Source organism: Chiloscyllium punctatum, chromosome 38, assembly GCF_047496795.1.
Source record: "Chiloscyllium punctatum isolate Juve2018m chromosome 38, sChiPun1.3, whole genome shotgun sequence".
Classification (NCBI taxonomy): Eukaryota; Metazoa; Chordata; class Chondrichthyes; order Orectolobiformes; family Hemiscylliidae; genus Chiloscyllium; species Chiloscyllium punctatum.
Window position 1 is genome coordinate 53748835 of NC_092776.1, and position 23353 is coordinate 53772187.

Consider the following 23353-nt stretch of genomic DNA (forward strand, 5'->3'; position numbering starts at 1 on the left):
AATAAGTTTGATTTGGGCTTCTTTTTATTGTGTTATTTTCTTATTGGACAAACAGTCCACTGTACAGTTGGACCTGGTATTTCTGTACTGCTTAAACTTTTCTGATGAATAAGTATTCACTTATAGGTTCACAATTTGCATGTACGGTATCTTTGACTGATCCCACCTTAAAGTATCTGCCCATTTCAGATCTGCTATTTGGGAAAAAGCAACAGCATGGATAATCTATGTAGACAGGCCTTCCCACAGTCTCCGCAAAATTCTTTTAGCTTCAATATTGACAACACCAAAGTGCAATGGCTTTGTGGTTGGCAAAAATGTAATAGTTCCAGGATCTGTGACATCTAAGGCCATCTGTAGTTATGGAGACAGTTGCATGTAAGAGATGAGTAATGCTTGGTCATTGCAACTTCTTTTGATCTTGGGATGTCTGAAGCAGCAGCTGATCTCTCCAACAGGCGTGATTTGACTTGATCCAATTGGTTATTTGCAGTGCAATGTCACCTGTGCCTTCCATGTGTCCTCATTAGGGTTCTTTTCTCCTTCTCCCTTCTGTGTCTAAGTACGATACTGGCCTCCACAATCAAAAAACAAAGAAATGACGATGTTGGAAATCAGAAATAAAACAGAAATTGTGGGAAAAACTCAGCAGTTCTGGTAGCATCTGTCAAAAGAAAGTGGAGTTAACATTTTGGTGATTCTTCTTCAAGAATGATTAATTGTAATGAGGAAAAGGTTGGCATTTATGCTGAATATGGAGTGAGGGAAGGAGGAGGAGTAAACGATAGGTGGTGATGGAGCTGAGAGAGAGAGAGAGAGAGAGAGAGAGAGAGAGTGTGAGAGTGAGAGAACAACAGCTGGGCAGACAAAGGAATGGGTAAAAGTCATCCTGGGGAATCAATAGCTGCTAACGGGGATCATCAGTAGCTGACAATGTTGTTTGTGGTATCAGCACACTGAGACTGGGTGTGTACAGGATATATACCAACCTTTTCCTGGTTACAATCACATCTGAAGAAGGATCACTGGACATGAAATGTTAACTCTGCTTTCTCTCCACAGATCCTGCTAAACCTACTGACTTATACAGCTGGACTGGAGAAAGCCTGCTCTGTAGTTGGCCCTGTTGGCCTATTGGCCCTTGGGTCTTCTGGGCTACAGGGTGGAAATCTGCTGAGGTGGGAGTCACTGTATCCTCACGTGTGCTCTAGCCAGGTCCAGCTGAGGTGAAGTGCTTAATGTCTGCCATCCCAGCAGCAGTGTTTGCCATCTCCGCTGGTTCCTTCCATTTGCTTTGTACCATTTCTCTCATAATTGTAATTTCACTAAATCTCTGTTTCCCTTCCACATCCTGATTTACAGGTATTACTGGATTTCTTTTATATCCTTTAGAGTGAAGACAGTAGCAAACTATTTGTCAATTTCATCTGCTGTTTCCTTATTATTTACTATTATCTCCTCATTGTCATTCTCCAGAAGATAAACACGCACTTTACTTTCTTTTGCTTTTTAAATACAATTTCCATAGGTTAACCAATTTTTGATTTATGATTGCCATATGTATTATTTTTTGATTACTGTGGTTATCTGTTTGACTAAATTATTACTAATTTTATGTAGTTCCATGTATTTCTAACTTCCCTTTATGTTGATTGTCCAATCCATTTTAGGCTTTTGGTTTCTGTTTTTATTCTCTTACAGTTGCTATAATTTGTCAGATTTCTTTTGCATTGCCTCCTTGGGATTAGCATGTGCACTTTTCTCAAAATCTCAGTATCATTCTAATCATTGTTGAAACCCTGCCTTTGCCATGTGTCTTGAACTCCTGTTTCTTCAGTTATCCCTTGCTAGTCTGCAGTTTGATCTGCAACTTTTTCAATCAATCAATTAATCTGATCTGGATCTAGTCTGCATCTTTTGGTCAATTGAGGTTTTCTAATTTTCAGTTAGAAAATCTTTAATTTTTTTGATTCTTCCTGTAGCCATTTGCCAAGTGAACACAACTAGGCCATGGTTATTGTTCAAGTTTTATTCCCTTTAATTGTTTCTAAATGAACTTCCAGCTCATCACTGTCCCCATGACTTGTCCTACCTACCTATCTTCTTTTCCACCTATCCACTCCACCCTTCTCCCTAACCTATCACCTTCATCCCCTTCCCCACTCACCTATTGTACTCTATGCTACTTTCTCCCCATCCCCACCCTCCTCTCATTTATCTCTCCACCCTTCAGGCACTCTGCCTGTATTCCTGATGAAGGGCTTTTGCCCGAAACGTCAATTTTACTACTCCTCGGATGCTGCCTGAACTGCTGCACTTTTCTAGCACCTCTAATCCAGAATCTGGTTTCCAGCATCTGTAGTCATTGTTTTTACCAAGTTGATTTTAACCCTACTGCAAATCCTCTTGCAAGGATGCCTGCCTTGAAGAAGTTTTCCTCCTCTCTCTACAAGAATCTCAGGGAGTCCCTCTCCCACTGCAACTCCCAGGTCATTTCCTCTGCCCTGAAGCTCTTCAACCATGTCCTGAAACAGACTCGCTACCACAGCCACATTTGCTTCCTCAGTGCCTGCCTCCGTAACCACGTCATCCCACACGAACTCCAGACCACCTTTAAACCTGTAGAGTTCGGAACCAAACAGGACAAACAGTACAGACTACGGATTCAAAAACACCAGCAATGGTTCTCCTTCAAGATCCTCCACTCCTTGCTCGCAGCAATGTGCCAGCACCTAATCTCTCTATAGTCAGCCCTCCCTCAGCTGAGGGCCACACTCTATCAGAACTGCAAAGGACCCTTTCTGTACTACATCCTCATGAGAATTCATACTCTCAACAAACAGTATTTCAACTCCATCTCAAACATCAAAAACTGTAAGTACAACAAACTTTTATCTACCTACCTCCATAACCAGTGCTCCTCAAACATTCCAGTAGATTCCCCCGGCCTCTGGAACTGCTCGGACACCATTAGCCATACAGTCACCATCAGCCACCATCCCCACGCTGATTGATGACGTCACTTCCGCCCCCATCACGGCCGCTTCCACAGCCACTTCCGCCCCTCAATTCTTCATGCACCACACGTGACATTACTTCCGCCCCTCACATCATCGCTGATGTCACACACTCAGTGACTTCCACCCCCCCCACTGCCGTGTTTGCCACCACATCCCCCCCCCACCCACGCCACTCACCTGCATTATGCCGACACGCCCCGCACAGATCCCACTGTCACCATCCCCGCCCCCCAGAACCTTGAGGGGAACACCACCTCTGCTCATGACTCCATCCCCATTCCCCCACCACCACACCCACTCCAGTTACCAGCTCCGCTCCTACTCCCAGCTCCACACCCACACCAGATCCCAGCTCCCAACCCTGCCGAGTTTTCACCATCCCTCCAGACCTCTCCCTCACTGAGGCCAAACGATCAGTCCTCAGCAAATGACTCACCTTCATCCCCCTCCGCCCACACATCAATGAATTTAATACATGCTGTGACATCGAATACTTCTTCCTCCGCCTCCGAGCTTACTTTCACAATCAGGAGTCCCGCCCACCTTCCGAGGACCCCTTCGCCCACCTCCAACACACTGCATCCACCTGGACACCCCGCGCTAGCCTATTACCCGCCCTCGACCTCTTCATTTCCAACTGCCGCCGGGACATTAACCGTGTCAACCTGTCTACCCCCCTCCCCCAATCCAACCTCTCACCCTCACAACGCGCAGCTCTCCAATCCCTCTGCTCCAATCCCGACCTCACCATCAAGCCAGCAGATAAAGGGGGCGCAGGGATAGTCTGGCACACTGACCTCTACACCACTGAAGCCAGACGCCAACTCAAGGACACATTTTTCTACCGCCCCCCTCGACCATGACTCCACCCTCCATCACCAAACCATCAATTCCCAGACCATACAGAACCTCATCACCTCAGGAGATCTCCCACCCACAGCTTCCAACCTCATAGTCCGGGAACCCCGCACTGCCCGGTTCTACCTCCTTCCCAAGATCCACAAGCCTGACCACCCTGGCCGACCCATTGTCTCAGCATGCTCCTGCCCCACTGAACTCATTTCTACCTACCTCGACACTGTACTATCCCCCTTAGTCCAGGAACTCCCCACATACGTTCGAGACACCACCCACACCCTCCACCTCCTCCAAGACTTCCATTTCCCTGGCCCCCAACGCCTCATCTTCACTATGGATATCCAGTCCCTCTATACCTACATCTGCCATGACCAGGGCCTCCAAGCCCTCCGTTTCTTCCTCTCCCGATGTCCCCAACAGTACCCTTCCACCGACACTCTCATTCGTTTGGCCGAACTTAACCTTTAACAATTTAAACTTAACTTAAACAACTTAAACCACCCTTAACAATTTCTCCTTCGAATCCTCCCACCTCCTCCAGACCAAAGGGTTAGCCATGGGCACCCATATGGGCCCCAGCTATGCCTGTCTCTTTGTTGGCTACGTAGAACAGTCCATCTTCCCTAATTACACCGGCACCACTCCCCACCTCTTCCTCCGCTACATTGATGACTGCATTGGCACCATCTCGTGCTCCTGCGAGGAGGTTGAGCAATTCATCAACTTCACCAACACATTCCACCCTGACCTGAAATTCACCTGGACCATCTCTGACACCTCCCTGCCCTTCCTGGACCTTACCATCTCCATTAATGATGACCGACTTGACATCGACATTTTTTACAAACTCACCGACTCCCACAGCTACCTGGATTACACCTCTTCCCACCCTACCTCTTGCAAAAATGCAAGATTCCCAATTCCTCCGCCTCCGCCGTATCTGCTCCCAGGAGGACCAGTTCCACCACAGAACACACCAGATGGCCTCCTTCTTTAGAGACTGCAATGTCCCTCCCCACGTGGTTAAAGATGCCCTTCAATGCATCTTGTCCACATCCTGCAACTCCGCCCTCAGACCCCACCCCTCCAACCGTAACAAGGACAGAATGACCTTGGTGCTCACCTTCCACCCTACCAACCTTCACATAAACCAAATCATCCGCCGACATTTCCGCCAGCTCCAAACGGACCCCACCACCAGGGATATATTTCCCTCCCCACCCCTTTCCACCTTCCGCAAAGACCATTCCCTCCGTGACTACCTGGTCATGTCCACGCCCCCCTACAACCCACCCTCCGGTCCTGGCACCTTCCCCTGCCACCGCAGGAATTACAAAACCTGCACCTACACCACCTCCCTCACCTCCATCCAAGGCCCTAAAGGAGCCTTCCACATCCATCAAAGTTTTACTTGCACATCCACCAATATCATTTATTGTATCCGTTGCGGTCTCCTCTACATTGGGGAGACTGGATGCCTTCTAGCAGAGCGCTTTAGGGAACATCTTTGGGACACCCGCACCAATCAACCACACCGCCCTGTGGCTGAACATTTCAACTCCCCCTCCCACTCTGCCGAGGACATGGCAATCCTGGGCCTCCTTCACCACCGCTCCCACACCATCCGGCGCCTGGAGGAAGAATGCCTCATCTTCCACCTCAGAACACTTCAACCCCAGGGCATCAATGTGGAGTTCAACAGTTTCCTCATTTCCCCTTCCCCCAACTCACCCCAGTTCCAAACTTCCAGCTCAGCACTGTCCCCATGACTTGTCCGACCTGCTTATCTTCTTTCCACCTATCCACTCCACCCTCCCCTCCCGACCTATCACCTTCATCCCCTCCCGCACTCACCTATAGTACTCTATGCTACTTTCTCCCCACCCTCCTCTCATTTATTTCTCCACCCTTCAGGCACTCTGCCTGTATTCCTGAAGAAGGGCTTTTTCCCGAAACGTCGATTTTCCTGCTCCTCGGATGCTGCCTGAACTGCTGTGCTTTTCCAGCACCTCTAATCCACATTTATAATGGTCATGTGTTAAGATGTTTTAATGCATTTGTGCATTTTAATAGTAGGAGCAAGAAGACCTCTGAATAATGAAGCTCTTAAAGAGAAAAACTTGGAAATGTTTCTCTTCTCAGTTCCAGAACTTAATTGACATGGTCTTCATTCATTATACCTTCTTTCAATAATTTTAAAATATTGAGAATTTTGGGACCTTTATAACTGAAAGGTTTGTTCACAATAATAGTATTATATCATTGAAGTGGTACAAGATACATTGAAGTAGTTCGAGATCAGCAAATACCAGATGATATCTGTAGATCTTGGCATACCTAGTATGAAGAATAAGTGCCTCAGTTTGCTTGGGGCCAACAAAGGTGATATTACAGAGTCTTACCATCTGCCACAAGAGAACTTGCTGCCATATTGCAGCATAAGGGCGGCACTGCAAGTGGTTGGCAAGGTCATTACAACTCTCACCTGATGACTGTGACTCAAGTCCTGTCTAGCACTGCAGCAACCAACAATTTGCTGCTCACATTTGTGTTAGAGATTCAGTATATTCAGCACTTCATCTCTCTTCCTGCTAACCCAGCTTCTTAATATCATTGTACTCTGCAACTTCTTAAACTTCATTAATTATTCTAAGGGGTGTCAGTAAGTGACCATGTTGTCTGATGTGGAGATGGTGGTAGTGCTATTATTGCTGGAGTAGTAATCCAGAGACCCAGGTAATAGTGTGGGGACCTGGGTTCAAACCCCACCATGGCATTTGATGAATTTGAATGAACAGACTAATGATGAAACCATTGTTGATTGTTGTATAAACTCTTTGTGTTCACAAATGACCTTTAGGGAAGCCTAAAGCTCCAGCCATTTGTGCATCAGACTCTCATCAGAAGCCAAGTATTGAAGCAAGGTCAAAACTACATGGTGTGAGAGAGAGGATATCTGTATTTGCAAACTCTGCTTGCTTCAAAAAACAGCATTGTTAGGCTACATGTTTGAGCTGAATATAAGGCATCATAAATCACATCTAAGACCTGCACAAGTGGCTCATTACAGTGTCAAAAACTGTGATCTTTCTTATCACTGGATCATCCCAAGCAATCTTTGTTGATATGTCCTAAAGAAGTCAACAAATATGTGGAAAGAACATAATAGATTAAGTACCAGGGAAAAAAATGATCATAGCTTATACAAAATAAAAGTAAATTATTCTGGATAGTTAATAGCTTTGAGAAATCTTAGGGCTTGCCTGATGGCCTTAGAATGGTTAGAAACACAGCTATTCATGAGGCTACAGGTATCTTGTTTTTGAATCTCCCAGAAGATAGGAATGAAGTTTGCTAAAAGTAGGTGAAATCAAAATGAAGTTGCTAAAAGTAGGTGAAATCAAACAGTGGAAATAAATGTCAAAGCCTTCATGCCCTCAACATGTAACCAGAAGAGAATTGCAGGACTTGTATAAAAGGAGCTAATGTAACAGTATATTCTGGAGTGGTATGAAACTGTCAGTGATGAAAACTAGCCTTATAGTACATCAGCAGCCCATTTTACACCACATCTGATTTTAGATTGTGTTCTACTGCTGTCATGCAGTGTCTGTGTGTATGTGGCAGAGAGGTAGAGTAATAAGCACGGAATGATTTAGCCTTGTGTTTAGAGAAGGTTTCTACAATCTCCATCCCTTTACCCCACCTAAGAACTCTGCGCCCCGGACTTTAAGAATCAACTTGTCATATTTGTCTAATGGCCTAAATTTTGCTCCTGCTGTACATTGTGCTGGAGGACCTTCCCTGCAACCAGTTCCAAAGTGAAATAACGTTACACATTGATATTCAAGAGGTCATCCTGAATCTTGTGACTATTGAAAAATATACATTATACCCCTTGGCTGTATTTGTTACAGACAGACTTGAATTTCATCGTATTGAAAAGGAGAAATTCAACAACTCACCAAGGCTCTTTAGACAGCACCTTTAATGCCTACAAGGACAGGGACTCCAGTTGAATAAGAGCACCAAAACCTTTGTTGGATTGTGGATACACTTACGCCACATAGACTGCTGCAGTTGCAGAAGCTCATCATCACCATCACCACCTTGAGAAATAAATGCTGGCTCAGACAGCGATGCCTGTGAAAATTTATTTCAGTAGTTCAGAGGGAAATTGTCCTCTTCCTGTGATCAGACTTTGATCAGTTTCAAATTGGCAAGCTGAAATATTGCAGACTTTTTACAGCTGTCTACATGGTATTCCATTCCTGCAAACAAAAACTTCTGGCACTTTCTGCTCATCAGTCACATGCAAGTGATTAGATGTCATTAATCATGTGAGATCAATCTTTGGCAAACTTTGAAGCTAATGGCTATTGCAAGCTGGTTCCACTGCTTATCCCAGTAATGTAATATAATTCCTGAAGCTTGCATGCACTTGTTTATATCCTGTGTAGGACATCATCAATGCAAAGTCAGCAACTGGAAGGAGGAATTGTAATGAATAGAGGTATTCTGTAAAGTGGTTGCTCAGTCTCCATTTCATTTTCCTTGCAATGAATAATGAATATCCAAGGGAAAAAGTGCATGTAAATTTCTGTCTTGTACAGAAGTGGTTTTTGGAGCTATGGACCATTACTTCATAGAAAAGAGACAAATTAACAATTGTTACATGGGCGATTGCTGCATAAGAAGGTTGTAGGAAAGGCCAGTGCAAAGTTGAGATAATGGAAAGTGTATAAAAATATTCTTGAGGAACTAGTGTCTTTGGAAAGAAAAAAATAAATAGATGCCCTTGATAGTAGGATTATGTAAGTAGATTATCTGCAGATGCAGATCAAAATCAAAGGTGAGTACAGGATAACTCTGCCAGTGGGAGCAGAAGCACAGAAATGAGGGCATGTCAGATGCTACTTGCAAACACAGATAACCAAATACCTGGCTTGAGGTAAAGAAAAGGAACTTTATTAGTTTGGGAATGGAAAACTGAATCATTGGAGCAGATATGTTAAAGTAAAGCATTTAGTCATTAAAAAATGTGGTGGAACAAAACATAATCTGAGTAAATGTGTTCTAATTGTGTTGTATGTCTTTGGAACAGCTATTTCTGGTCATGGAGGGTTCCAGAGAGAAAGCTGGAGAATGGGGCTGAGAAACTTATCAGCCGTGACTGAATGGCAGAGCAGACCCGATGGGCAGAATGGCCTAACTTCTGCTCCTATGTCTTATGGTTTACAAGAAGGTGATGATCCTGCTCACTAGTTGCAAAGTTGAGCATGAACCCTTGTGCAAGGACTTGGGAAGCCACGACTGGATTTTAAATCAACAAAGAAGTAATTTTTTAAAAGTGCATTTCCTCATGGGATGTGAGCATCACTGGTAATGCTAGAATTTGTTGGCCATCCTAATTATTCTTGATCTGTGGCTTATTAAGCCATTTCAGAGGGTACTTAAGAGTCAACTGCACTGGAAGTGATTTCCTCGATTTCCAAGAGCAGCAATTACTGCTTTATATGCTGTTGCATTGTTTTGGAACTTCGGAGAAAAAAAAGTCAAAACAACAGCAGTTTTGAAAGGGAGAAGGACAAACAAAGGCAGTACATGGTCAGTGCAGGAGAGAGGGAGAGAAAGAAACCCACACTGCTGACACTGCAATGAACCTGCGATTACTGCTTTGCTGTTTGAATTTATGCATCGCTGGACATCTGAGTGCACCTAGGAAAACTTAACAAACACGAAATCTACAACTGATCGTGGAGGAACCTGTTTGGGAGATGTCATAGCGTAGAAACAGATTAGTGAATAGTTTTAAGTATAGCCTTGCTGTAAATCTACAACAGTGAGTAGAGTGGGTTCTTTATTGATTGTATGTTTTATTGAGATGTGTCTCTGAAATCATAAGTATTAAGTTAGCCTGGAGCAGTGTTTTGTAGAGGAATAAGACAGTACTATTTTCTGGATCTGTAGATTGGAAGAAGCAAAAATGGCCTTTACTAGAGTGATATGCTCTTCTTGTCGGATGTGGGAGTTTAGGGAGAGTTTCCGTGTTACTGAGGATTATATCTGCAATAAATGCCTTTGGTTGCGAATCCTATCAGATTGAATGGATCAGTTGGAGCAACAGTTAGAGGCAGTGAGGAATTTACAAGAGCAAGGGGGTGTGATGGATGGCAGTTAAAGGAAGGGAGAAATGCCACAGATACAGTCACATAGATGGGTTAAATCCAGGAAAGTTAAGAGAGATAGGCAGGTAGTGCAGAAGTCTTCTGTGGCTATCCCCATTTCAAGCAAGTATGCTGTTTTGGAAAAAGTAGTGGGTGATGGATTCTGAGGGGAATATTGCACAAATAGCCAAGTTTCTGGTATCAAGACAAGCTCTAATGTAATGAGGGGTATGTTGGGTTCCAAGCGATGATTGTGTTAGTGAAATCTGTAGTCATAGGTACAGACAGATGTTTCTGTGGCCAGCAGTGAAAAGCCAGAATGGTGTGTTGCCTCCCTGGTGCCAGGATCAAGGATGTCTCAGAGAGGGTGTAGAGTGTTCTCAAAGTTGGGAGGGACCAGCAGAAGGTAATTGTACACATTGGAACCAACGGCATAGGAAGCGAAAAGGATGAGATTCTGAAAGGAGAATATAGAGAGTTAGGCAGGAGTGTAAAAAGGAGGTCCTCAAAAGTAATAATATCTGGATTACTCCCAGTGCTACGAGCTAGTGAGGGTAGGAATACAAAGATAGAGCAGATGAATCCATGGCTGAGGACCTGGTGTATGGAAGAAGGATTCACATTTTTGGATCATTGGAATCTCTTCTGGGGTAGAAGTGACCTATACAAGAAGGATGGATTGCACCTGAATTAGAAGGGAACTAATATACTGGCAGAGAGATTTGCTGGAGCTGCTTGGGAGGATTTAAACTAGTAAGGTTGGGTGGTTGGTGCGGTGGGGCTGGGGAGGGGTGGTGGACCTGGGGAGATAGTGAGAAAAGAGATCAACTTGAGAGAAAAATCAGTTGAGAAAAGAAGTGAGTCAAAAGGACAAAGCAGAGAACAAGGTAAGACTGATACATTAAACTGCATTTATTTCAATGCAGTAGGCCTAACAGAGAAGGCAGATGAATTCAGGGCATGATTAGGAACATGGGATTGGGATATCATCGCAATTACAGAAACATGGCTCAAGGATGGGCAGGACTGGCAGCTTAATGTTCCAGGATACAAATGCTATAGGAATGATAGGGAGGCAAGAGAGGAGGAGGAGTGGTGTTTTTGATAAGGGATAGCATTACTGCTGTACTGAGGGAGGATATTCCTGGGAATACGTCCACGGGAGTTATTTGGGTGGAACTGAGAATTAAGAAAGGGATGATCACCTTATTGGGATTATGTTATAGACCCCTAATAGCAGAAAATTGAGAAACAAATTTGGAAGGAGATTTCAGTTACCTGTAAGAATAATAAGGTGGTTATGGTAAAGGATTTTAATTTTCCAAACATAGACTGGGACTACCATAGTGTTATGGGTTTAGATGGAGAGGAATTTGTTAAGTGTGTACAAGAAAACTTTCTGATTCAGTATGTGGACGTACCTACTAGAGAAGGTGAAAAACTTGACCTACTCTTGGGAAATAAGGCAGGGCAGGTGACTGAGGTGTGTGTCAGTGGTGGAGCACTTTGGGGCCAGTGGCCATAATTCTGTTTGTTTTAAAATAGTGATGGAAAAGGACAGACCAGATTTAAAATTTGAAGTTCTAAATTGGAAGAAGGCTAATTTTGACGATATTAGGCAAGAACGTTCGAAAGCTGATTGAGGGCAGATGTTCACAGGTAAAGGGATGGCTGGAAACTAGAAAGTCTTCAGAAATGAGACGAGAGTCCAGAGACAGTATATTCCTGTTGGGGTGAAAGGAAAGACTGGTAGGTGTTGGGAATTCTGGATGACTAAAAAAATTGAGGTTTTGTTTAAGAAAAAGAAGGAAGCATATGTCAGGTATAGACAAAATAGATCGAGTGAATGCTTAGAAGTGTATCAAGGCAGTAGTGTATACTTAAGAGGGAAATCAGGAGGGCTAAAAGGGGACATGAGATAGCTTTGGCAAATAGTGTTAAGGAGAATCCAAACTGTTTTTACAAATACATTAAGGACAAAAGGGTAACTAGGGAGTGAATAGGGCTCCTCCAAGGTCAGCTAGGCAGCCTTTGTGTGGCACCACAAGAGATGGGGAAGATACTAAACGAGCATTTTGCATCAGCATTTACTGTGGAGAAAGACATGGAAGATATAGATTGTAGGGAAATAGATGGTGACATCATGATAAGTGTCCATATTGCAGAGGACGAAGCATTGAATGTCTTGAAACACATAAGAGTGGATAATTCCCTGGGACTTGATCAGGTGTACCCTAGAACTCTGTGGGAAACTAGGGAACTGATTGCTGGGCCCCATGCTGAGATATTTGCATCATCGATGGTCACAGGTGAGGTGCCGGAAGACTGGAGGTTGGCTAACGTGGCGCCACTATTTAAGAAAGGTGGTAAGGACAAGCCAGGGAACAATAGACCGGTGAGCCTGATGTTGGTGGTGTGCAGGTTGTTTGAGGGAGTCCTGAGGGACAGGATTTACATGTGTTTGGAAAGGCAAGGACTGATTAGGGATAGTCAACATGACTTTGTGTGTGGGAAATCATGTCTCACGAACTTGATTGAGTTTTTTGAAGAAGTAACAAAGAAGATGTGGCCATCGAAGCCAACACTTTGATGTTGTGGCCATTTCGGAGATATGGATAGAGCAGGGTCAGGAATGGATGTTGCAGATTGCAGGGTTTAGATCTTTCATTAAGACCAGGGAAGGTCGTAAAAGAGGGGGAGGAGTGGCTTTTTAGGCAGGAACAGTATAACGGTGGCTGAAAGAATTTTTTGACGAGGACTTGTCTCCTGAGGTAGTATGGACTGACGTTAGAAACAGGAGAGGGGAGGTCACACTGCTGGGAGTTTTTATAGTTCTAGGGATGGGGAGGAGAGGATCGTCAAAATGATTCTGGGTAGGAGTGAAAGGAGTAGGGTGGTTATTATGGCGGACTTTAACTTCCTCAATTTTGACTGGAAATACTATCACTGTAGTATATTGGATGGATCAGTTTTTGTCCAATGTGTACAGGAGGTTTTCCTGACAAGAAGGGCCGACAAGAGGAGAGGCCACACTGAATCTGGTGCTTGGTAATGAACCAGGCCAGGTGTTTGATTTAGTGGTAGGTGAGCACTTTGGAGAGAGTAACCATAATTCAGTTACGTTTAGTTTAGTGATGGAAAGGGATAGGTACATGCCACAGGTCAAGAGTTATTGATGGGGGATGGGGGAAGGGCATCTCTTGTTAAGCTGAAGAAGGAGGCTTATGTGACAATGAGACGAGACGGTTCAGATGAGGCAATGGAGAGTTACAGATTAGCTAAGAAGAATTTAAAGAGAGTTGAGAAGAGCAAAGAGAGGTCATGAGCAGTCTTTAGCAGATGAATAAAGGAGGCCCCTAAAGCTTTCTATAGGTATGTGAGGAATAAAAGGAGGACTAGGGTAAGAATAGGGCCAGTCAAAGACAGAAGTGGGAAGTTGAATGTGGACCCTGTGGAGATGGGAGAAGTGCTAAATGAACATTTCTCATCAGTTTTCACTCAGGAAAGGGAGAATATTGTTGAGAACAATGAGATACAAGATATTAGACTAGAAAAGATTGAGGTTAGTAAGGAAGACGTGTTAGCAATTCTAGAAGGAGTGAAAGTAGTCAAGTCCCCTAGGCCAGATGGGATTTATCCTAGGATTCTCTGGGAAGCTAGGGAGGAGATGTTGGAGCCTTTGGCTTGCTCTTTGAGTCGTCATTGTCTACAGGTTTAGTACCAGAGGACTGGAGGATTGCAAATGTTATGACCTTGTTCAAGAAGGGCAGTAGAGATGACCCAGGTAATTATAGACCAGTGAGCTTTATGTCTGTTGTAGGAAAGTTTTGGAAAGGATTATAAGTGATAGGACTTATAATTATCTAGCAAGCAACAATTTGATGCAGATAGTCAACATGGTTTCGTCAAGGGCAGGCCATATCTCACAAACCTCACTGAGTTTTTTGAGAAGATGACCAAGCATGAAGATGAAGTTAGGGCAGTTGACGTGGTGTACATGGACTTCAGTAAAGCCTTTGATAAGGTTCCACATGGTAGACTGTTGGAGAAAATGCAGAGGCATGGGATTGAGGGTGATTTAGCAGTTTGGATTAGAAACTGGCTTTCTGCAAGAAGGCAGCGACTGGTGGTTGATGGAAAATATTCAGCCTGCAGTCCAGTTACTAGTGATGTGCCACAGGAATCTGTTTTGGGACACTGCTGTTTGTCGATTTTATTAATGATTTAGATGCAGGCCTCGGTGGATGAGTTAGTAAGGTTGCAGCTGACATTAAAGTTGCTGGATTAGTGGACAGAGTGCAACAATGTTGCAGAGTGCAGGGGAACTTGGATAAACTGCAGAATTGAGCTGAGAGGTGACAAATGGAGTTCAGTGCAGATAAACATGAGGTGATTCACTTGGGGAAGAATAACAGGAAGGCAGAATACTGGATCAGTGGAAAGATTCTTGGTATTGTGAATGTGCAGAGGGATCTTGGAGTCCATGTACATAGATCCCTGAAAGTTGCCACCCAGGCTGATAGTGCTTTTAAGAAGGCATAAGGTGTGTTAGGTTTTATTGGTAGAGGGTTTGAGTTCCAGAGCTGTAATGTCATGCTGCAACTATACAAAACGCTAGTGTGGCCACACTTGGAATATTGTGTACGGTTCTGGTCGCCCCATTACAGGAAGGATGTGGAAGCATTGGAAAAGGTGCAGAGGAGATTTACCAGGATGCTGCCTGGACTGGAGGGAAGGTCTTATGAGGAAAGGCTGAGACTTGGGTTTGTTCTCATTGGCAAGAAGAAGGCCAAGGGGGGATTTGATAGAGACATACAAGATGATCAGAGGATTAGATAGGGTAGACAGTGGAAGTCCTTTTCCTAGGATGATGACGTCAGCTTGTACAAGGGGACATAGCTACAAATTGAGAGGTCATAGATTTAAGACAGATATCAGAGGCAGGTTCTTTATAGAGAGAGTGGTAAGGGCGTGGGATGCCCTGCCTGCCAATGTAGTTAACTCAGCCACATTAGTGAGATTTAAACAATCCATAGATAAGCATAATGATGATGATGGGATAGTGTAGGGGGATGGGCTTAGATTAGTTCACAGGTCATCGGAACATTGAGGGCCCAAGGGCCTGTTCTGCGCTGTACTGTTCAATGTTCTATGATTGATAAGGGCAGAGTGGTGGACGTGATCTATATGAACTTCAGTAAGCTGTTTAACAAGGTTCCCCATGGGAGACTGGTTAGCAAGGTTAGATTGCATGGAATACTGGGAGAACTAGCCATTTGGATACAGATTGGCTCGAAGGTATAAGACAGAGGGTGGTGGTGAAGGGTTGTTTTTCAGACGAGAGGCCTGTGACCAGTGGAGTGCCACAAGGATCAGTGCTGAGTCCACTACTTTTTGTCATTTATATAAATGATTTGGATGTGAGCACAGGAGGTATAGTTAGTAATTTTGCAGATGACACCAAAATTGGAGGTGTAGTGGACAATGAAGAAGGTTACCTCAGATTACAACGGGATCTTGATCAGATGGGCCAATGGGCTGAGGAGTGTCAGATGGAGTTTAATTTAGATAAATGCAAGGTGTTGCATTTTAGGAAAGCAAATTTTAGTAGGACTTATAAACTTAATGGTAAGGTCCTAGGGAGTGTTGCTGAACAAAGAGACCTTGGAATGCAGTTTCATAGTTCCTTGAAAGTGGAGTCACAGGAAGATAGGATATTGAAGAAGGCGTTTGGTATGTTTTCCTTTATTGGTCAGAGTATTGAGTATCTGAGTTGGGAGATCCTGTACAGCCAAAACATGGCATTGGTTAGGCTACTTTTGGAATATTGCGAGCAAGTCTGGTCTCCTTCCTATCAGAGGGATGTTGTGAAACTTGAAAGAGTTCAGAAAAGATTTACAAGGATGTTGTCATGGTTGGAGGATTTGAGCTATAGGGAGAGGCTGAATAGGCTGGGGCTGTTTTCCCTGGAGCGTCGGAGGCTGAGGCGATCTTATAGAGGTTTGTAAAATCATGAAGGGGATGGATAGGACAAATAGACAAAGTCTTTTTCCTGGAGTGAGGGGAGTCTAGAACTAGAGGATATAGGTTTAGGGTGAGAGGGGAAAGATATAAAAGAGACCTAAGGGGCAACTTTTTCACACAGAGGGTGGTGCATGTATGAAATGAGCTGCCAGAGGAAGTGGTGGAGGCTGGTACAATTGCAACATTTCAAAGGCATCTGGATGGGTATATGAATAGAAAGGGTTTGGAGGGCTATGGGCTGGGTGCTGGCAAGTGGGGCTAGATTAGGTTGGGATATCTGGTCGGCATGGATGAGTTGGACCGAAGGGTCGGTTTCTGTGACAGACCAGGTTATGATGTTAGATATCCTTCCCAAAGGAAGTATCCCTTTGTCCCTGAACGATATTACTGAACAACGTTTTTTTTTAATGACCATCATTGATAATTTTGCAGTTATTTGTTGAGTCTAGATTTTCTGCCAGATTTATTGATTACATTTAGATGTAAAATACTGATCATTGTGATGCAGAGAGTAATTTCCACAAGAAGGAAGTCCTGACTGTGATGAAAACGTTAATGATATTTTAAGAAAAGTTTTTAAGATAATAAGGAGAATAAATTATTTGCAACATTGCTCATTTCAACTCTTCAAATCCTTCTTGCTGTTTGGGTGTAATTTATCAGTCTTCATCTACCTCACTCAACCTTTCACTTTTTGAAACTGTTAAAATCGTTTACTTCAGTAAGCTGAGTGTTGGTTTGTGATACAGAGTAACACCACCTGCGTAGGTTCAATTTCCACTTGGCTGATGTCACCATGAAGGCCCTGCCTGCTTGACCCTGGTGCTCCCAGAGGCATGGTAATCCTCCAGTTAAACTCGCCACTATTCATCTCTTTCTAAAGAGTGCAGCACTTTGGTGACTACTGTATTTCACTTCAATAGATGTATTGTTTTTTGCATTCCCTCACACACCGATCCTAAATCACAGTTTTACTATGTATATTTAGGATTTTAATCAGTTGCTCTATAAAACTGGCATTTCTAGTTTTGATGCCTAAACCAATAGTAAATTTGATGAACAGAAATCTACATTTCGCTACCTAGTGTTAATTTATAAACTGTCTTCTAATTTGCAATCCATATCTCATTAAGAAAACCATTTTTCATCCTTATCATTATCTGGTCAATTTTTGGAAGTTATGGACTCATGGATCAACATTAACTTTTAAGCTTCTGATTGAAAGGGTCAATATATATTTTTCCCTGTTATTTTTCAACTCACTTGTGGGACATAGATGTCACTGGCTGGCCAGCATTTATTGCTTATCATTAGTTGCCCTTGAAAAGGTGGTATTGAACTGCCTTTTTGTATCACGATAGTCCATGTGCTGAACTATTTTGTGATTGTAGAAGCCAGCATTTAGTCCCTTTTCAGCCTGAAGTATATGAATACTTTGTTTCCAGAAAAAGAGTAGACATAGCACCAGGTCTTCAGCAACTTTGGCAGTCAACAATCAGCAATTAATTAATAGTTGAGTATATCTAAATCATAATTCTTCACTAGAATATGTTTTATTGTACTTCGATTTCAAAAGCTTTATATTGTGTTATTTTCCTAGCAAATTATGCCACACTGATGAAAACTGTAAGTCAATGTTTCAAACTAGCTGTGGTTTGATTACTTTGGGAATATAAACTACCATCTGCCCATGGCATTGCAAGAAACTGCTTAAACCTTGGAGTCTAATACTGCTTTTATGTAAAGCAAAAAAAAATGAAGCTGTTCTGTTTTGTAATATAATTTTTGCTTAATACAGTTTTACAAGATCCCTGTACTGCGTATCACAAAGCAGAATAGCTTCAAATTTGACATTAATCTTGTGTGTTTGGTTATCACTGTAATTTTGCTGAGTTGGTAGCATTCTTGACCAATGCAAGTTGCCGTAAACAGAAAATTAGATAACCATTGATTCAGTGGCGTTTGCAGAGGAAGTAATGTTCAACTCGAAATTGTGTAATATTACATCCATCTAATCACCTTGTTTGTCAGATTAGATAGATGTAAAATTATACAATATGGAGTTGAACATTGGAATTAAACGTCATTGAACCCATGGTTATCTCATTTTCTGTTAAGGGTAAATGGCATTGGTTTTGCTTACACAAGAATTTTTAAAGTACTTTATTGAATGTGAAGAATTTTGAGGCATTCTGATGTTGCCATAAGCAATACAAGAAAGTCATTAGGTGTCCTTCAGTTCAAGGGTGATGTCTACTCAGAGTTGCAAGTTTATGATGGGCTTCTTCTTGTGGCTGAATAGTTACTTCTTGGCTCACAAGACATTGGGAGAGGACATCCTACAAGATTGTGGAACCAAGAGTGCGGGATTTGCTTCCTTTTCTTCCCTTCTCTGTAGCTGTTCTGCCTCATCTCTAACGTGTTTAAAGAATAATACGTGGTTGGACAGGTTGTTACCTGAACAATTTATAACAAACTGCTTTTGTTGATTAATGTCATGCTTCATGGAGGGTTTGAGTGCTGTTGTGGTGTTTTCTTTGTCCTCCCCTGGAAAGCTGATAACTTGAGAATTGAGGAAAAAAGCAGAGCAGATGATTTTTAGTCATCCAGATGCACTCTTCAGTCTATTCCAGTTGGTCTTGCAGGTGTTTTGCTTGAATGCTGGTAGAACTGGCTTTGAGAAGGATAATAGCATCTGCTCAAAGTTCCTCCCATTGAATCCAGAGAATGTGGGGAGGTGCCGGTGTTGGGTTGGGGTGGACAAAGTCAGAAGTCACATGATTATAGTCCAACAGTCACTTCAATTGACAAAGGAGCAGTGCTCCAAAAGCTTGTGGTTTCAGCTAAACCTATTGGACTATAATCTGTAACTTCTGACTTAGTACAATTTCCTAAGCATATGTTTGTTGACTTGCAGGTCTTTGTTGGAAAACACTCTCTGGCGTCATTTGAACAAGGCTGAGCTGGTGCAGTTGATCCAATGCGCATCTCCTCATCAATGGTGGCAGATATTTCACTGTTGACGATAGCAAGGAAGATCCTGACAAAATTCCCCTGAATTGCCAACTTCCTGTAGCTGAGGAAGACTTGCTAAAGATTGTGGCTTTAGACTTTCCAGATGAACTTCTAAGATGTTCTTTGTTGCCAGGCAAATTCAAGAAAAATGTTGAGGACAATGACACAAACCTTTCATTGCAAGCTGACCACACCCTTTGATTGAATAAATTATGATCTCTGAATAGTTTCCAGAGATTTGAATTTCCAGAAATTCCATCACAATCCTGTAGCTGATACACGATTGTAAGTTTGCAACTTTTTTTTAATTTCAAAAATATACTTTATTCATAAAATATTTTGATGGTCTGTACAGTTGGTCATGCCATACATACGTAAACATTCCATTTCTTTGCATACAGAAATCAGAATTTATCATTTGTATATTCAGGTCTGTACGTTTATCAGTCATATATCCATATATTTAGCTGAGGTGTCAGCAGAGCCCAAATGACTGTGTGGGTCCCTGTTCTTTTTAGGCAGGCAGATGTTACACGGTGGTCTTTCCCCACCGCGCCTTGGCGGCAGCTGCCCCGAGCTTCAGCGCGTCCCTCAACACGTAGTCCTGGACCTTGGAATGTGCCAGTCTGCAACACTCAGTCGGGGTCAACTCCTTCAGCTGGAAGATCAGCAGGATTTGGACCACCCAGAGAACGTCCTTCACAGAGTTGATCATCCTCCAGGCACAGTTGATGTTCGTCTCGGTGTGCGTCCCGGGGAACAGACTGTATAGCATGGAGTGCAGTGTCACGGTGCTGCTCGGGACGAACCTCGACAAACACCACTGCATTCGTCTCCAGACTTCTTCTGCATAGGCACATTCCAGAAGGAGGTGTGTGACAGTCTCGTACCCCCCCGCAGCCGCTTCGAGGGCAGCGTGCGGTGCGGCTGAGTGTCCGGGCGTGCATAAAGGATCTCTTATGTCTTGGTGCTTGTTGGAAAGTTCTGGTGATGAGGCATTCTGCCAAATGACTTTGACAGTCTGCTCAGGGAACCGCTCAATAGGATCCACATTCTTCTTTTCCTGAAGGGTCTCAAGGACACTATGTGCTGACCACTTCCTGATGGACTTGTGGTCAAAGGTGTTTTTCTTCATAAATTTCTCCTTGAAGGACAGGTGATATGGAAAGGTCCAACCACTCGGAGCGTTCCGCGGCAGCGAGGCCAGGCCCATCCTTCACAACACCGGGGACAGGTAGAACCTCAGTATGTGACACTTGGTGTTTGCGTACCAGGGATCCACGCACAGCTTGATGCAGCCACACACAAAGGTGGCCATCAGGGTGAGGGTGGCATTGGGTGTATTTTTTCCTCCGTTGCCTGATCTTTATACATTAAGTCCCTTCGGACCCGGTCCATCTTTGATCTCCATATAAATTGGAAGATGGCCTGGGTGACTGCAGCGGCACAAGTTCTTGGAATAGGCTAGACCTGTGCCACGTATAACAGTAATGATAGTGCCTCACACCTGATGACCAGGTTTTTTCCCGCAATGGAGAGCGACCGTAGCTTCCATCTGCCGAGTTTCTGCCTCACTTTGCTGATACGCTCCTCCCAAGACTTGGCGCACACCCCAGCCCCCCCGAACCAAATACCCAGCACTTTCAGGTGGTCGGTCCTGACGATGAAGGGGATCGAGGATTGGTTGGCCCAGTTTCCGAAGAGCATGGCCTCGCACTTGCCTAGGTTGACTTTGGCCCCCGAGGCCCGTTCGAACTGGTCACGTATGCACGAGTCTGTGCACAGACAGCGGATCCGAGCAGAAAACAGTGACATCATCCATGTACAGTGAAGCCTGGATCTGCAGGCCCCCACTGCCAGGAATAGTCACCCCTCTCAGGCTCGCATCCTTCCTGATGGACTCGGCAAATGGCTCTATGCAGCACACAAACAAGGCCGGAGAGAGAGGGCAGTCCTGCCTGACTCCAGATCTAACTGGGAAGCTATCTGATTCCCACCCATTGATTAAGACTGCACTGACAATGTTGGTGTAGAGCAGTCTGATCCAATTGCAGATTCCCTCTCCATGGCCCATTTTGGAGAGAACATCTCTCATATACGTGTGTGATATCCTGTTAAAGGCTTTCTCCTGGTCCAGGCTGATGAGGCAGGTGTCCGACCCTCTGTCCTGCATGTAGGCGATCATATCCCTGAGGAGTGCGAGACTCTCAGCGATCTTCCTGCCCGGTACAGCACAGGTTTGGTCAGGGTGAATCACCGACCCCAGAGCAGACCTGACCCGGTTGGCGATAACCTTTGATAGAATTTTGTAATCCGCATTCAATAGTGAGATTGGTCTCCAATTTTTGAGTTCCTCCCTCTCCCCCTTCCGCTTGTAGATGAGGGCGATGATGCCTTTCCTCATGGTACCTGCCAGAAGCATACTGACATATACCTCCGAGCAGAAAACAGTGTTGAATAGAAGATTTGAAAGATGCCTTCAGAATCTGGATCAGTGTTAAGCATTGCAATGTGTTAGCCCTCATACTCTTTATAGTATACCTGACTGATTATCGACCTCATCAAAGATCAATTATCCTCTGTTTTTGTGTGCTAAATAGCAGCAAGATGCTGATTAATGTCAATGGTACTATGTTTTGGAGGGTCAGTGCCAAAGCTAAACAGACACAATAGACATATGTGACTCCCGGTATGCAGATTGCTGCAATGTAATTTCTCACTCTGCATTAGACTTGAGAACCTCTCTCAATGTCTTCAACTCTGTCTATAAGGGACTTGGCTTGTTCCTTGAATGTCAAAGTAACAAAATTCATGCTGACCCCACACTTGGTCAGTCCAACATTCCACTTTTCACATGGTGAAGGAGAGACACTAGAATATGTTGAACATTTTCCATAACTTTATCGCATGGTTTGTGATCCCACATTGGTTTTCAAGAAGACAGTGTTTCAACTATGAAATATCTGGTTACTACAAAAACAGTTATTTCTTTAGTGTATTTATTAAATGATCACTAAAAGTATATACAGTTCTAATCCTATTCACTTGGCTGCTAATTGTTGTACTCTCTTTATTCATTCTTTGCATATTCTGACACATGGCATTGCTAGTTTGAAGTGGTATATCTAACCAAACTTGGAGCAACTGCATTCAGCTTGTGTTGTAGAAAGTTTAATGAAGGCCTCCTCTGTTTATTGGCACAATGGTAATCTACTGTTCTACGAGATGATGAAATGTTGTTCTTGTAGTGGGAAGCATTTAAATTCCAAGCACACTTTCCTTTGACAAGGGCTATTTTCATTTCATCACTCTGCATACAGAAATTTGCATTTGAAGTTCATAAAAATGCATTTGAATTCATGATTTTCATCAATTAAATAATGTGACATTGAAACTTTACATGACCCACACAAATACACAGCAGATACTGCCATTGTCGAGATATTTTTGTACCAATCATATATTCACTATGATTGGTCTAGAATTGTTTTTGCCAAGGCCATGTAACACATGATTCTGTTTTGTTGCTTTAGTTTGTATAATTGTTAGTCTACTTAATTTATCTGATTTTGGTCTTTGTGTTAATGCTGTCCTATTGATTTCATGGATCCCCTTTAACTTTGCTGTCTTTTATGTCCTTTCTGTCCCATGGACTCAGTTATAGGCACGTCAACTTTAACCACTTCTTTGCATCCCTTGTCACCAGTTTTGCTTGTTCCTTTCCACCCCCTTGCTTCTCACATTCACTCCTAAGTACTTCCTCAAGTCAATTACAAATGTGCTTGAAAAGCTCCAATTGCCTGCCCTAATGTCTTCCTTATTCCAGAGGTTCAGCTTCTGCTTCGTTGACCCCACTCTCAAAAGTGCTCATCACACATGCTTTTCAGGTTGCCATTCTCTCTGATTTAATGAAGTGTGCTCTCTTTACAACTCCCTGTCCCCATTTAAAAACAACTTTACAAATACTTGCCTTCCTTTCCTCACTTTATGGTATTGTTGCTCCTGAATTTGTAGTTGCCTTTCCCAAAACCCCCAAGTATGAATCTTTCCGATTAGGAAACCTGGCACCTCTGTAGAACAGCCCACCTGTTATTTATCTGGTCTTGGTTAATCATGCTGTGAGAAACAAAGCCCACTCACTTCAATAATTTCAGTCCGAGACAAGATCTGAATCAGTAGTGCCATTTATTTTCCACTTGCAAGTGGGTGTGATGTCCACTGTCTACAAGGCAAGGGACATACACACACTAAATTCAATTCATCCACAAC

The 23353-nt window shown here is 43.4% G+C and overlaps 1 protein-coding gene across 1 annotated transcript in view; it reads left to right on the plus strand.

Moving 5' to 3' along the window:
* Positions 1–23353, plus strand: part of phyhiplb (phytanoyl-CoA 2-hydroxylase interacting protein-like b) — a 64122-nt gene that overhangs the window by 13962 nt on the left and 26807 nt on the right. The window lies entirely within an intron of this gene.